Source organism: Ptychodera flava, chromosome 1 (assembly GCF_041260155.1).
Source record: "Ptychodera flava strain L36383 chromosome 1, AS_Pfla_20210202, whole genome shotgun sequence".
Lineage (NCBI taxonomy): Eukaryota > Metazoa > Hemichordata > Enteropneusta > Ptychoderidae > Ptychodera > Ptychodera flava.
The window spans coordinates 20,085,995-20,100,978 of NC_091928.1; positions in this window are offsets into that span (position 1 = coordinate 20,085,995).

A 14,984-nucleotide genomic window follows, 5' to 3' on the forward strand; every position below is an offset into this window, starting at 1 on the left:
ATGAAAAATGACGGCATGGGACTGTGAGAATGCACTTAGTGGTAGGCAATGCATGCAACGTCAATTCGTCGCATTTCGAAATATATGCTTGGTGTATGTTCCTCTGGGTTTGTAAACTGAACGATTAGTCGTCCGAGGGCGCTCTCTACGCTCCCAAGAGAGGGAGTGTAAAGAGCGCCCTCGATCGACGGAATTTTCCGTCTATGGGTGGGTACCTCTTTTTTTATGCTACATATACTCTCTCTTCATAACACTTACCCACGCAGTCTTCTTCTTCGTCGTCATCGTCACAAATAGGCTCCTCTCCTGTTAAGTAAATGTAACTCATCGTTTTAGTAACTAGTCTTTTCATTAATATTTTGTCTTTGTTTTCTTTTTGTCACATACATATTATTTCCTACTATTGAAGCTCTATAAGCTGTAACTAATGTATTTGTGATGTATCATTCATTATTTTTATCCTGTTTTAACAGTAAAATATTGTGTTCTACTCCCAAAATAAAGTTTTAATGTCTAGTGTTCAATCTTTGACATGGCTTTTACTATTGTTTGTTTTTGACAAGTTACTCACTTTTAGTCCCGACTATCAACAGTAACATTGCCTGTCACTCAGGACGCCCTGTTTCTGTGAGCGCGAGGGTATCAATTCGCATTTTTACTAACTGCCATAGTATTTGTTATATTTGTAGATCAACACATGTTAACTTTTGTTTCCTGTTCACGGCGTAGACCTGTTTTCCACGTCAAATCTTATTTGAGAAGTTGTACTTACGGAGTCTAGACAAATAATTATTTATCACAATAACATAGGGGACTGTGTAACAATATACCAATATATTGATGGCAAAAATACAGCGATCTGATCGGTCGAGACGTAAAAACTAACCTTGCTATATTCGCAATATGGCACGGTTTGCCCGGGAACGCGCGCAAACCGTCTATTGGAGAAAACTCTTTTTAAAGTTTCGCGCCAGAATTTCAATGTACTGCTGTTATAACATAACAGCAATAAAAAACCTCGGCAAACCATTCATTATTGACCTGTGCACTCACTATCGCTCGTGCATGCATTATATCGTGAACTGGCCAAAATCTCGTGGTGTTCCCATCGCTCTGGTGGCTTCCTGCTTAAATATATAGGTTTCTATTCCTTAATATCTCGCTAAAAATGTTCCTATTCCTCCTTCAAAATGGACAATAGTGGCAACTTGTGATACTATTTCATGATTTTTGTTTTGTGAAATAGATACTTATTTCCTACATCTTCTGGAAGAGTCTCGAAATACAAGATATCAAGATGGATACCTTCACAATAGACCATGTTACATCTTGGCGGTGGAACCAGTGAGTACACGTTAAACTCGGAGCAGTTTTTGGCATCGATGTTCCAACTTTCTCCACAACAAGTGTCATTACTCGTAGTGACGCAGACTGTTTTCGGTGCGATCAGTTCGTCAACTGTCGGACGGAAATCTGTATGAACCAAATTCACAAAGATAATTGCTGTAGATGTAATCTTGTCAGTTTACTTCGTATGACAATCACAATTTTTCTCCGTATGCAATGAATAGGGATATGGTAGGGATGTTGACATAGCAACTCGTTTGTAAATCCACAAGGGGAGAATGAATATGTTGGGATGGTTGACAGTTGTAAACTCCCCATAGAATGCACAGGATATGCTTAAAATTGGGATAATTATTTATATGTTTATATTTATACTAATCAATAAATCGATAAGCCAATCAGTCAATCAGTCACTAAATAAATAAATCGATCAATCTTTGGGTCTATCAATTTATTAGTCAGCCAATCAACCGATTTAAATCAGTCTGGCAATCGGTCAGTCAGTGAATAAGAATAACGAATGAATGTGTCAATCGATCAATCAATCAATCAGTCAACAATGATTATTCAATCAATCAATCAATTAATCAGTCAATCAATCCACCTGTAGGCCAGTCAATCATTAAACCAGTCTATCGGTCAGGCAGGCAGTCAGTCCGATGACTTAAGCAATAACTTTTAAAACTTAAAACCGAGACATCACAACTTCACCTTTGAGCCATATAGGCATATCAGTACTGCAAAATGCTGGCTGTACACACGTGCCAGGTATATCACCGCCAGCATCACTGTCCAGTCTGTACCAACCATTGTCAAGGCCATTGTCACAGTAGGCGGGCTCCATTGGGTCACGTTTTAAGTACATACTCCGCCAGGGCTGCTGTAGTGTGACGTAGGACTCACACGGATCTTGCGATAGGGACAAAGTAGCCACAGTTCAGAAGCAATTTTAGAAAATAAAATACAAGTCATCGTTGATGACACAGTCCCCACTTGTTAATGGGTACTTTGATTACAGGTCCTCAGAGAGGATATAGTCCTCTTTATTGGGTCTGTGATAAAAATACTTAGATACAGATGGCACTCAATGGCCAAGAATGAGTTCCATGGTGATGAAAACATAAAACCAATGTAGGCCACTATCCTAAAGGCCATTAAATGAGTCAACTGGGAATTAGTTGACAGGGTGTTGCCAAACATTTTTCATACTATCGTAACACTAATAGATTATCACCGGTACCATATTTCATAAAATTTAATGTAGTATTTAGAACACAATGAGATCAACATCTGTATCAAGTTTCATCAAATTTGACGTTGTATTTGCGGATATCTCACTCTAAGTAGGAAAGTTCATTACATATGCCATTACAAATTAATTAAAATGACATTGATAAATGTCTTTTTCACTGTTAAATCAATGTGTGCTGAACATCTGTACAAAGTTTCATGAAATTTGATGCAGTATTTCTTGACATATCAGCCTAATTATGAAACTTCAATAATTGACATGATACTGCTACAATGACGTGAAACAAATAGACGAGCATGTATGAAATAGGTCAATGTCCTTGTACCAACTTTGAATGATACTGGTGGAAATATGTCTGAGTTATGGCTCAGTACATGAGAAAATCGTAATAAAATCGCCGCCACGCAGCGATATTTGATCTTATTGTTTAAAAAATCAAGAGGTATATGTATGACATAAGTCAATGTCCAGGTACAAACTTTGAATAAAATCAGTTGAGACTTACCAGAGTTATGGCTCTCGACATGAAAAAAACCATAACAAAATTGCCACCATGTGGCCATATCAGACCATATCGAGAAACACATTGACGTACATATGTCTGAATTATGGTTCAGGACATGGAAAATTGTAAAAAAATTGCCACACAGCGGCCATATTAGATCGTATCACAAAACAAATCAATGTGCATATGTATGACATAGGTTAATGTCCTTGTACCAACTTTGAATAAAATCAGTTGAGATATGCCTGAATTATGGCTCTGTACACGAAAAAATCGTAACAAAATGACCGCACAGCAGCCATATTGGATCATATCACAAAACAAATTGACGTGCATATCTATGACATTGGTCAATGTCCTTGTACCAACTTTGAATAAAATCGGTTGAAACATGTCTGAGTTATGGCACTGTACATGAAAACATCGTAATAAAATGGCCGCCTGGCGGCCATATTGATCATATCACAAACAAATCGACATGCATACATTACATAGGTCAATGTCCTTGTACCAGTTTGAATTAAATCGGTTGAGATACGCCTGAGTTATGGCTCTGTACATGAAAAAATCATAAAAAATGGCCGCCTGTCGGCCATATTGGATCATATCAGAAAACAAATCGACGTGCGTCTGTATGACTTATGAAGTAATCCTTGTACCAAGTTTGAATGAAATCGCTCCAAGCATCTCTGAGATATCTGCGTGAACGGAGGGACGCCGCACACACGGACGGACGGACGGACGCACGCACGGACATGACCAAACCTATAAGTCCCCCAGGACATGACCAAACCTATACGTCCCCCGGACGGTGTCCATGGGGACTAAAAATACAGATTTCGTAGAGAGAAAAAAATTACCCAACTTTTTCATGAGATTCATAAATCGAAATCTTAACTGCAATACGATGTCGATCTCGTACACGAAGATCTACCAAAAGTCAATCATACTTTATGATGTCTACGATAAGAAAATTTGGACCGCGCACGAACAGTATATAGAAAATAAATGGGCAGCAAGACATTTACACAAAATAATAATCATGTCGGTCCGGTACAGCTGTGACGGGAAAAAATGTCACCTGGCTCACCGCAACTACGTCAAATTTCCTCATTTATTAGTATCAGGTGGTGTGCGCCTCGAAAGAACAGGACTTAAGCTTAAACTTTCCACAGGGAATCTTTCAACCACACTCTTGCAAAACAAAGTATAAAAAGCGGGGGGTGGGGGTCGACAGCGTTCAAATTTTGTACAAGAAAAAAAAATTACCCAAGATGTACCGATACTGAAATTCAAAATGGCCACCATCCCTGTGTTAACTTTATGAAGCAAAATAAAATTTTCGATTTTCGAAAAACTAAGACGGTGGAGCTTTAAAATTGACGCGAGTGGTAGATCAGAAATCAATTGTAAAAGTTTGCATATCTGTTGCCGAGGTGCATTCTACGTTAAATATACAGGGCAATGTGTGCAATGTTTCACCTAGGCACTGGTCTCTGTCCTTGTAGAAACCATCGCAGCAAAAATAGTCCTGGTAATAGTCTCTTCTGTATCTTGTTCTATATCTTGTCCTGTATGATCTCCTGTAACGTGGAAAATTTAGTGAAAACATTATAAGAACTTTTCCGTTAAAGGTATACTGTCACCTGTTCCAATTTTGCAACAGTTACCATGGAAGGAGAAAATCTAACCAATCACAGATTTTAAGCGGGTGGCCGCCTTTTAAAACAGCGCCCCACATGGGCATTTTGAATACCAAGGAACGCCGCCCCTTTGATCATATATGGCATATTAGATTACAGGTGACTGTATACCTTTAACACGTAGACAGATACTACGTGCCCCTTCTGAAACCTCCCGTTCTGCACGATAGGGTGCGCCCTCAAACTTACAACTTTGTAATATGTCAAAGATGTCTGAACAAGTGGACTCTTGGTTGTTACCTTGTTATGTCATACAAGTGGCGTCTTGGTAATTATTCTATTATTTCAAATTTCGCGTCCTCTCAAAATTGTTTCGATGATGGTAAATCGCCGTAGAAGACAAGCACCTTATTACAATGCGATGTATAACTGCAAGGAATCAAGTTAAAGGGAGGTGGTCGTCGGAACTCTGCTCAAAGACTGCCAGGGACCCCTAAGACAGACGTATAAGTACTGTATCCAGCGTATGTTGGCGACTGATGAAAGTTGTAACATGTTTTTTAACAATGAATATCTTAAAATTGAAATGTTGCAGCTATGTTGACGTGATGCATCTGGATATCATCCACGAAATACGTTGTTTGTAAACAAGAAAGCCGCACGCGCCCAATTATTCGGCACTTCTCGACTGCGTAAACGGGGGCATAGCATGGGTATTACGTGTGCATACTTACACATACTTAGTGCAGCGACTCCACCCAAAGAAACCACATTTTGTTGTTGTATACCTCGAGTACGACTGGGAGTAAGACTCCGAGTAGGAAGTCACCTTGGATTTAGTGACTGAGCAGACATTTCCCTGTACACCGACAAAGAAGGAAAGATGATTAGAGAGTTGCTTCCGATATGCATTACTCGCGGACAGCAATGTATGATTTCTGAGTGACGTGAAACCTGTCAGAGGTTTCTTCAATTGATGTTCTGCTACAGTAATTAAAATACGCGTACCTCATAGATATGATGAGTCTTTCAGATATGGTGGACCCGGAAAATCACGACAGTGGCAAGGAATCGTTAAAATAACAACGGGGACTAATGGTAGGGAACGCTAAATGGCGATACATAATTATCCAAATTCAATAATTGACGTAAAGATTTTGATTACAGTCAGTTCGGATATCAGCCCCGCAATCGGGGCTAAGGTTTTCTAGATCTCGCCTGGCCAACGTCACATAACGGCTCAACAAAACCTCAGCCACGCCGTGGAAAAGCAACGACTGCTATCGTTATCGCTTATGAATAAATATATCATACCAGTATATTTATGGTGCAAATGCAGCAATCTGATTGGTCGAGACGCGAAAAGAACCGTCGTATATTGGCGATATACCACGGTTGGCACACGCGCGAGCTCTCAGCTTTAGCTAAAACCCGTTTTTGACTTACCACGCCAGAATTTCAATATACTGTTATGATATAATAGCAATAAATCACACCCAGCGATGGTATACCACTCGATTTTGACCAGCTCACGACATATATGCACGAGCGATAGCGAGTGCATATATCCCTCGTGCAGATATGGAGTGAACTGGTCAAAATCGAGTGGTATTCCGTTGCTGGTTGTGCTTTATTGTTTAAATATACAACAATATTAAATGTAGATTAAAATGTTGCATTTATTTGTCATGAGCTCTCAAGTTTATTCATAAGGTAACATTCACCGTCAACTGTTCAGGTGATTACACAATATAAAAAACACACATCAAATGCGTCGTTAAACTATGTTTTGTAGTTTACCCTACCGTATATGTGTATGTTATTTAAGTTAACCCCAATCCTGCACAGTTTGACTCGGCGATCAAGCACTACTATTGCGTTTGTACACGATAGGATGTCTGATTTAAACAACACTGAATAAATAACGTCATCTGTTTGAGCTTGTTCGAAACTCGCTTATTACCAAATTGCATTTGTCGATTGTGACCGAGAAGTGCAGTTAAATAACTTCACTGTTTCGTTTGCCACGACTGTTTGTTCTGTCGTAAAATAAAGATAAGCGCCAAAAAAAACCAGACTCTTTAGAAAATGTAAACACCATGCACCATTATTGATTGCCTCTGCATAGATGTGAGTTGTGATTACGTCCAGTTCCCCCTAGACTGGAAGATCCGTCGTTCGAGAGTAGCGAGCGTCCTCGAGCGACGGATCGTTTAGTCTTTGTGCCCCACGTACCAAAAGGGAAGACCATATAATGCAAATGTAAACTCAATATTTAGCAGATATGCTAATGATCACAAAGCATCAAAGAACTTTGTAGCTAACAGGTTGCGGACATTGTGTCAATGAAAATGACATCTGCGAGGTAGCTGTACTATACTTGTAATAGCCAAAGACGACGAGTCCTGTTGAGAAGTCTAGGGACTCAGGGTGACTGCTTTACGCATGCGTAAGGTTCACTTATAGTAAACCATATGAGAAGTAAATTTCTGCAGACCCATATCTCTGCAAGCCGTGAGATATTTTGAGAAATTATTAACATCTATACGTAGAGCGATATTCGAAAAGAGGTGAAAATTATCCCAATTTGTAAACGCAGTGTGGTAATTTAAAAGTCGATGAGTGTTACTGTAATTTTTCACAAAAGAAGGCAATTTTTTCAGGTTTTTTTCTCAATATATTTAAAACTATTTAGATTGTCGTAAGTATGGCAAATAACAGTAATGATAAAATTAATTTTCTGTCTCACTTTGCTAAAATTTGCACTTCTGTGTTCACTGTGGACTATTTTTATATTTTAGGTTTTACCATAGTAATGTTGAATCACCGGCACTCACATGGCCTGGGGTTTATGTTGAATAGATTTCCGTGTGTCTATGCTTATGTATGTGCGTATTGCACATCAATTTCTCACTCTCATGTGTTTCGCAAACTTAGCACGAGAATAATGAATTTTTACAAACGTATTAATATGAATTCTACCTACAAGATGATCACAGCTCTATGCGGGAAAGTTTTTTTAAAATAACACGATTGGAACTAATTTGGAATAATTGGATATGCATATTTTTCAAATTTCTCAAAAGTGTTGGATCCCATAACTCATAAAAACAAGTGTATAACTAAAAAGGTAAAGCAGATGAGCTTACATTTACAGATTAAAACGACGTTACTTCACTATCCAAATATCCCAAATTAGTTCCAATCGTGTTTTTTAATATGAGAGACAAATAATATATATATATATATATATATATATATATATATATATATATATATATATATATATATATATATATATATATATATATATATAAATTACAAACGTATTGAGTTTAATTCGACTTCTGGGTCGAAGGAAAGCGGGGCAGTTTTCTGCTCGCCTTTTTATTGTTTTAACCTTGATAAAGTGGGATTACTCCCACGAAACGTCGGGTAATAAATTTTATAAATGAAGAGCTTGGTGTCCTGAGTTGGTGCGTCTTGACCTGCTTTGTTTTGTACATTAGGCCTATATATATATATATATATATATATATATATATATATATATATATATATATATATATATATATATATATATATATATATATATATATATATATATATTATACATTTTGTAGATAGATAGATAGATAGACAGATAGATAGATAGATATAGCCCCAACATTTCGAATCCTGTGAAAACATTTTGATATTTTAGACATTCTTCACTTGGACATAAATCACAGGCATGCCGGTCAATCAATATTATCTTCTCTTATTTAATGCTTTCATTGGAATTAAATCGATCTGATTGGTCTATAAGGTGGAGCTTCATGTTGCCAACACATTTTTTTCAAAGGAATATTTCTCATATAAGATGACAAGGAAACCCCTTGTACTATATTTATTTTCAAAAAGCAGATAATCTTCAGTTTATTATGGCAGCAATATTTTAATCAAAGGGTGAAGTGGGTGTATATTTGGGGTTAAAACCTCTATTTTGGTATTAATGATCAAAATTAATTTAAGTCAAAAACTTGATACTATTTTCTGAAGTGTAATATTTCAATCGAAAGAAGAGTATATGTAGAAAAACAACTATTTTATTTTACATCATCTATCCTCATTTTAAAATGGCATGGGTTGCAAAACTGACACTCAGTAAAATGCTTAAAAATATGATTAGCAAAATGCAAATCCCTCTTATTCAAATTGTAAATACTCTATTGACAAAGCAGTTAAACAAAATAATGTGAAAATTTTAGAAAATTTGACGCAGCCATAGTAGAGTTCAATTCTTTTGGAAATCTTGAAATTGGGAGAAAAGAGAAGCTAGGAAATCGGGTGATTTGCATACATTTGCATAAATTAACACTTCTTTATCACGCAACTTACGACTGCTTGACAAGCTAAAAGGTGAACCCAACCAATATTTCAATCTTGGCTCAACAAATTAATTAAATTTGAATGAATGTTTGCAAATAAAAGTTATTTTTGAGAAAAATACTCTGTTTTAGATGTAGCTCCCCATTATTACGGAAAACATATTGACTACATTGGCCAGTACTCCCTTGTAACTTTGGTTAATGACGCTGCTTCTGAAATAATTGACCACATACCAAGTGTAATTCAATTACGGCTTCTTTGCTGGCTTGAGTCGACCTCGCAACCTTTTTACAATATATTATACATATTATATATACATACAATATATATATATATATATATATATATATATATATATATATATATATATATATATATATATATATATATATATATATATATATATATATATATATATATATATATATATGTATCAACTCTGCAAAAGTTGAAACATTGTCTAGCAGACGGTCAGACATGGTCTAAACAACACCACCACACATGTCCAAGCACTGTCCAAGTCTTATCCACTTGCTTTCAGGTGTAGTTGTTTTGACTACATCTGACCTGCTGTAAGACAATGTTTCAACTTTAGCAGAGTTGATTTGTCTGTGATCGACTTGAATTACTGCTCAGCGTTTAATACACCTGACAGTGTTGGCAACACCTCAATTTAGACAATATGTCTACTTCGCGTAATGCCAATGCTTCAAAGCAAACCACTGTAATGTCTTTCTCTCGTTCATTTTTTTAATCTACTATTTGAAATCATGAATTGGAGCGGCCCAAATAATCAGATGTTACGCGACCGTTTCCCGATTTTGAACGTCCCGAAACTGTGTTATCTTTTTGCGATAACAGATCTGGGCAGTGCACGCACAAGAAGAAAGTCGCGACAGCTGCACGCGGAATTCGCCGTTCGCCCGCACGTTTTAAGACAAGTCCGTATATACCACCCGATACATACGATACACACCTGAGTTCAAGGCCAAGTTTTGACTGTTGATGTTTCAAGAAGCCAATGTAACTTTAGACACCGTTAGCGACGAAAACGAAAAAATAAAACAAACAAACTTTAAATCAAGCAAAACGACAAACATGTACCATAAACGCTTGTGTACGCAAAAATGAACATCAATAGCAAATATGTCAAAGTATAACATTATGCACTATTCTGTATTGTATACCACTAAAACGAAAACTAACTCTTACATCATTCTTCGGCTGTCTGTTATATATATATATGAGACAGACAGACAGACAGACAGACAGACAGACAGACAGACAGACAGACAGACAGACAGACAGACGTAGAAGCTGTGAAACTTACCCATTGGGTGGAAGCGAATTTGCTCCTCGATCACCAGGCCAGGATGATCCCACCGAAAGCAGACACAATATCGGAACTGCGAGCGTTAAATGTATTTGGCGCAGCATTATTATTTCAAAATCTTGCTCTGCAGTTTGCTCAGAGCGATAATCACTACAATCAGAATCACTACAAAACAATACATGATATATGTTTGATTCTATTCTACCAGGACTGGGGGCGATTTACTATTTACACATGCTTTAACCGATCACAAAAACACAAGTTCGTGATTGGTTGGTTCAGTAAAGACGGGGCTTCGTAGTACCTCTCAAGTACCATAATTTTAAATATATCGAAGGGTCCTGGCACATTATCAAGGGACATGCTGGCCGTTTCCCCATTTTTGAGATACTCTGACAAATAATTACGAGTGCACATGGCTACATTATCGTCGTTTAACACGATTGGAACTAATTTGGGATAATTAGATTTTCATAATTTTTAAATTTCTCAAGAGTGTTAGGTGCCAGATAGATGAATGTTGAAATAGTACAAATAACTCATAGAACCAAGTGTGTAATGTAAAAAGAAAAGCAGATGAGATTCCATTTGTAGATTAAATCGGCATTACTTCACCATCCAATTATTCCAAATTAGTTCCAATCGTGTTGTTTATACTTTGTCTGCTTCCACACTAATACATATTTGAAATTCAAAATGACCGCCACCCCTGTGTTAACTCTATGGAGGGAAATGAAATTTTCGATTTTCGAAAAAGTCGGTAAAAATTGTGCTTACACCAAGAGCTTTAAAATAACCACCGTGAGTGATAGATGAGAAAAGAATTGGGAAAGTTTGAGAGTCCAAATATGTGTCCCCGAGGCACATTCAACCAAAATCGTCCTATTGAGGTTCGTAAATCTTAATGGTTTTAATCTGCGCACGCGCAATCTAAAATATAGTCTTCAAACAGTTCTGGCCCTGTCGAGGTTTCAAATATCTCGACAGTCAGATTAATTACACTGGATGCAGAATAAAGTGTCATAAAATGCCGTACATATGGAATCCTGAACTCAAATGTTGTGAATGCACCCCTTCCGATCATGCCAGGTGAATTGCAAAAATTGGTACCAAATGCAGGCCCTATTTGCAACTTACTAGGCTTACAATTTAATGAAGATTAAGTTTGGACGAGAAGTAAACATTGCCACCAAAGGTGTTTGTTCCGTAATATCGACAACCCTTCCCCAGCATCACTTACACATAATTATATCGAATACCAGCGCGGGCGTCATGGCTACAGTGTTTAATTCTAAGAAATACTTTATGTACTTCTGCTGGAAGTGAGACCATTACTTATCGATGACATCCATCATTGATAGTTGAAAACAACATTCAGGGATCAGCATTATAAAAGTCAAGTACATTATTGACTTAATCGTTTTCCCCACTACGTCGTTGCTAGTCCAAATGTAAAATGGAAAGGCGGGACCTTATTGATCGGGATATGCCCCTCAGGCCATACCAAGGTATGCAAGGATCATTTTCATAAACTTAGTAGGCAAATGTTCTATGCGTTATTTCATCTTATTACACCTCACTCATTCAGCGTGCACTGCCATTGGTTCAACACGACTCAAGTGACATGTAAAAGAATGTGATGATGCCTCTGCGAATGTGATGATGCCCTCTGCGAACTTGATGATGCCCTCTGCATTTGATATTACATGGATGACGTCAGTTTACTTACTGCGCAACCTTTCTGCGCGTAACAAATTGTCGTTCGCTTGTAGGCCTACTTGCAGTCGGCAACTATGGCTGCGAAACGTCATGCAGAGCTGTCACCGGCACAGTTTATAGACGATATTTTGATGCAAGTAAACAGCAAACGAACGAAAATAGCAACAAGGAATGCAATTTCTGTGTTCAGCGACTATGCAAGCAACAAATTTGATACGCCACCGAGGAGATCGGCAAACTTTCAGCGGCAACCTTAGACTTGGCACTGACAACATTTTACGCTGAGGTCCGGACTCAGAAGGCGAACTGTACTCGAAGAAGTCTTTGTGTTTTTGTTTCTTTGCATGTTTGCTTGTTCGGTGTAATAAAAATAATAACACATGAGAGCGAGGGCAAGATCACGATTTATTGCCTGCCCAAGGGCCTCGCTCTCATGTGTTATTATTTAAATACCATCCAATATGGCAGCAATGCGCCCGTTTGATGCGATTCCACGTCCAGAGCATGCGTGCAATACCCTAGAACATATGTATATCATTTTTTAGCATTATACAATCAATATGGCCGCCGGATGGACATGTTGTTAACCGTTTTCACGTCCATTCCTCCGACGTGTCTGAATTGATACCATTCCAACTCAGTACGAAAACATTGTAATGTGATGTTCGTGTGTGTGTAAACTTGCACCAATATAAGACCGAGTATGACCCCAATGTGACCAGTTTGTTACGATTTTGTCCATTTTTGAACCCTTGGCCAAGAAGCAAGAAGACAATTGATCCACAATGACTAGTTTAATTTTGGTGGAAAATAATTTTATAGTCACATATCCTTATACATGTTATAAGAGCTCGCTCTATCTAGCCACAATCCTGTAACTTGCAAATTATTACTGCCTTGATTTCGTACTGAAACAGGTCAAGGACTATCTATCGCCATGCGTGCAGCTCGAGCTTGGAATTCTTTGCCTGACATGATTAGATCGGTAGATAGACTACTTCAAATTTCAGCAGTGTTTTTTATATTCTATCCGTAGTCATCGTTTTAAGAGTTCAAGTTACCTGTACTGATTTACTTTTTTACTAATTTTCATGTTGTAAATTTTAAAATATTTTTACTTACATGTGGGACCCCATGGTAGATTACAACCTGATAGGAGTCTTTACCCCTATTTGAGTTGTAAATGGGAAATCCTTTAATGTGAAATAAATAAATAAATAAATAAATCTGGCTTAATATATGACATAATAAACACGTAACCGCCTAAATCAATAGTCACACTACTAGTGAAATCGAGTTCCATTTCGTTCGAGTTCGGTAATATTGTCACTGAGTCGTCAAACTACGAGTACCATTCAAACTCTATTGAATGCCTTATTGTCACTGAGTTGCTATTCGCGCAACTAAACTTTGATCTGACTCTCAGCGACCTCGGCATGCGTGTTACTTAAATTTGCAAAACGAAATTTATATGTAATCACCAGGACGGTGATGTAATTCTCTGACTTTAATTGACAAATGCCGTCTATCCCCTACAGCATAACAGTGTTTGCTGCCCGTTTCCGTTTGCTGACGATTAAAATATCAGTTATATAGCTCAGTTCATTTGCGACACCAATGATAACAATGCGGTAAAATTCTAGATAGTATTCGAAAGCTCGTCCACATAGACAGATACGTGAGTAACGAGTGAACGTGTGAATCATGCATTGGCCATCATAGTGATTAAAATTTGATGAAACAGGAAAACCGAATAAAAAGACAGAGGCCAAACTAAAAATGTGCGTGTTTCCGGTAACTCGGCCTGCCCGCTAGAAAAACCTGCCGACCCTAGACATGCATTTTCGCATTTCCAAAATATTTTGAGTACATTCTCTAAATCTTACGGCATTTTATGGGTCTCAGCAAACTAAAATGAAAATAAAAATATTTTCCTCCGACCTAACTACTCTAATTTTCAGAGGTATGTTACAAGAAACACACAACTTTTTCTAATTGGTCTAACTCGTGTCAAGTAAAACTGCAAGCAAGTGAACTATGCACGCTTGTGTACGTAGAACTGTGTATCAACAGCGGAAAATCAAAATTTATTATTTTTTCCTTCGTTGTGTTAAACACTGCCATTTATCATCAAATACAGTTCATTGAAGATCAGCTATCGGATACCGTAACAGGAATTAGGCGTACTGATGACAATGGCAAAATCGCAGCTTCTGATTGGGTATTACTAACACGGTGATATAAGGCTTGACGGTACCACTTAAGGTAAATTCTAACAATAGAGTGCCGGTGTTTCATCAAGGGACAAAGTGATCGATATCGTTTCCACCTTCCTGAGATGGCATGAATAACTACTGAATAAGACGAAATGTCTGAAAATTGTGCAATAACAACAAACTATACCTACAGCCGTAATGTACACCGGGAATGTACAATCCTGACACAGTTCTCATATACAACACTACAAGAGTACACGGTCCAAGTGAAAAACAAAGGTTAAACCCAGTTAATGGGGTAAGGGAGCATTCGTTATTTACGGGGAGGGGGGTGGTGGAAATCGGGGGGGGGGTTGACTTTTACAAAACCGCTTTTTAGGGGGGGTCAAATTTTACAATCAATGATTGAAGGGGGTCAAATTTTACAAAGGTTTGTATTGAGTTATGGAAAACAAAATTGACTTTGGAATTTCACCGAAATGTTGCTTGTGTAACCGATGTTTCGAGACGGCAGAATAATAACCGACCGAAGCTCAGCCAAATTTATTTCTCTAGCAGGGCCAACAAGTCCGAGACTGGCGTTAACCTCTCTAGAGCA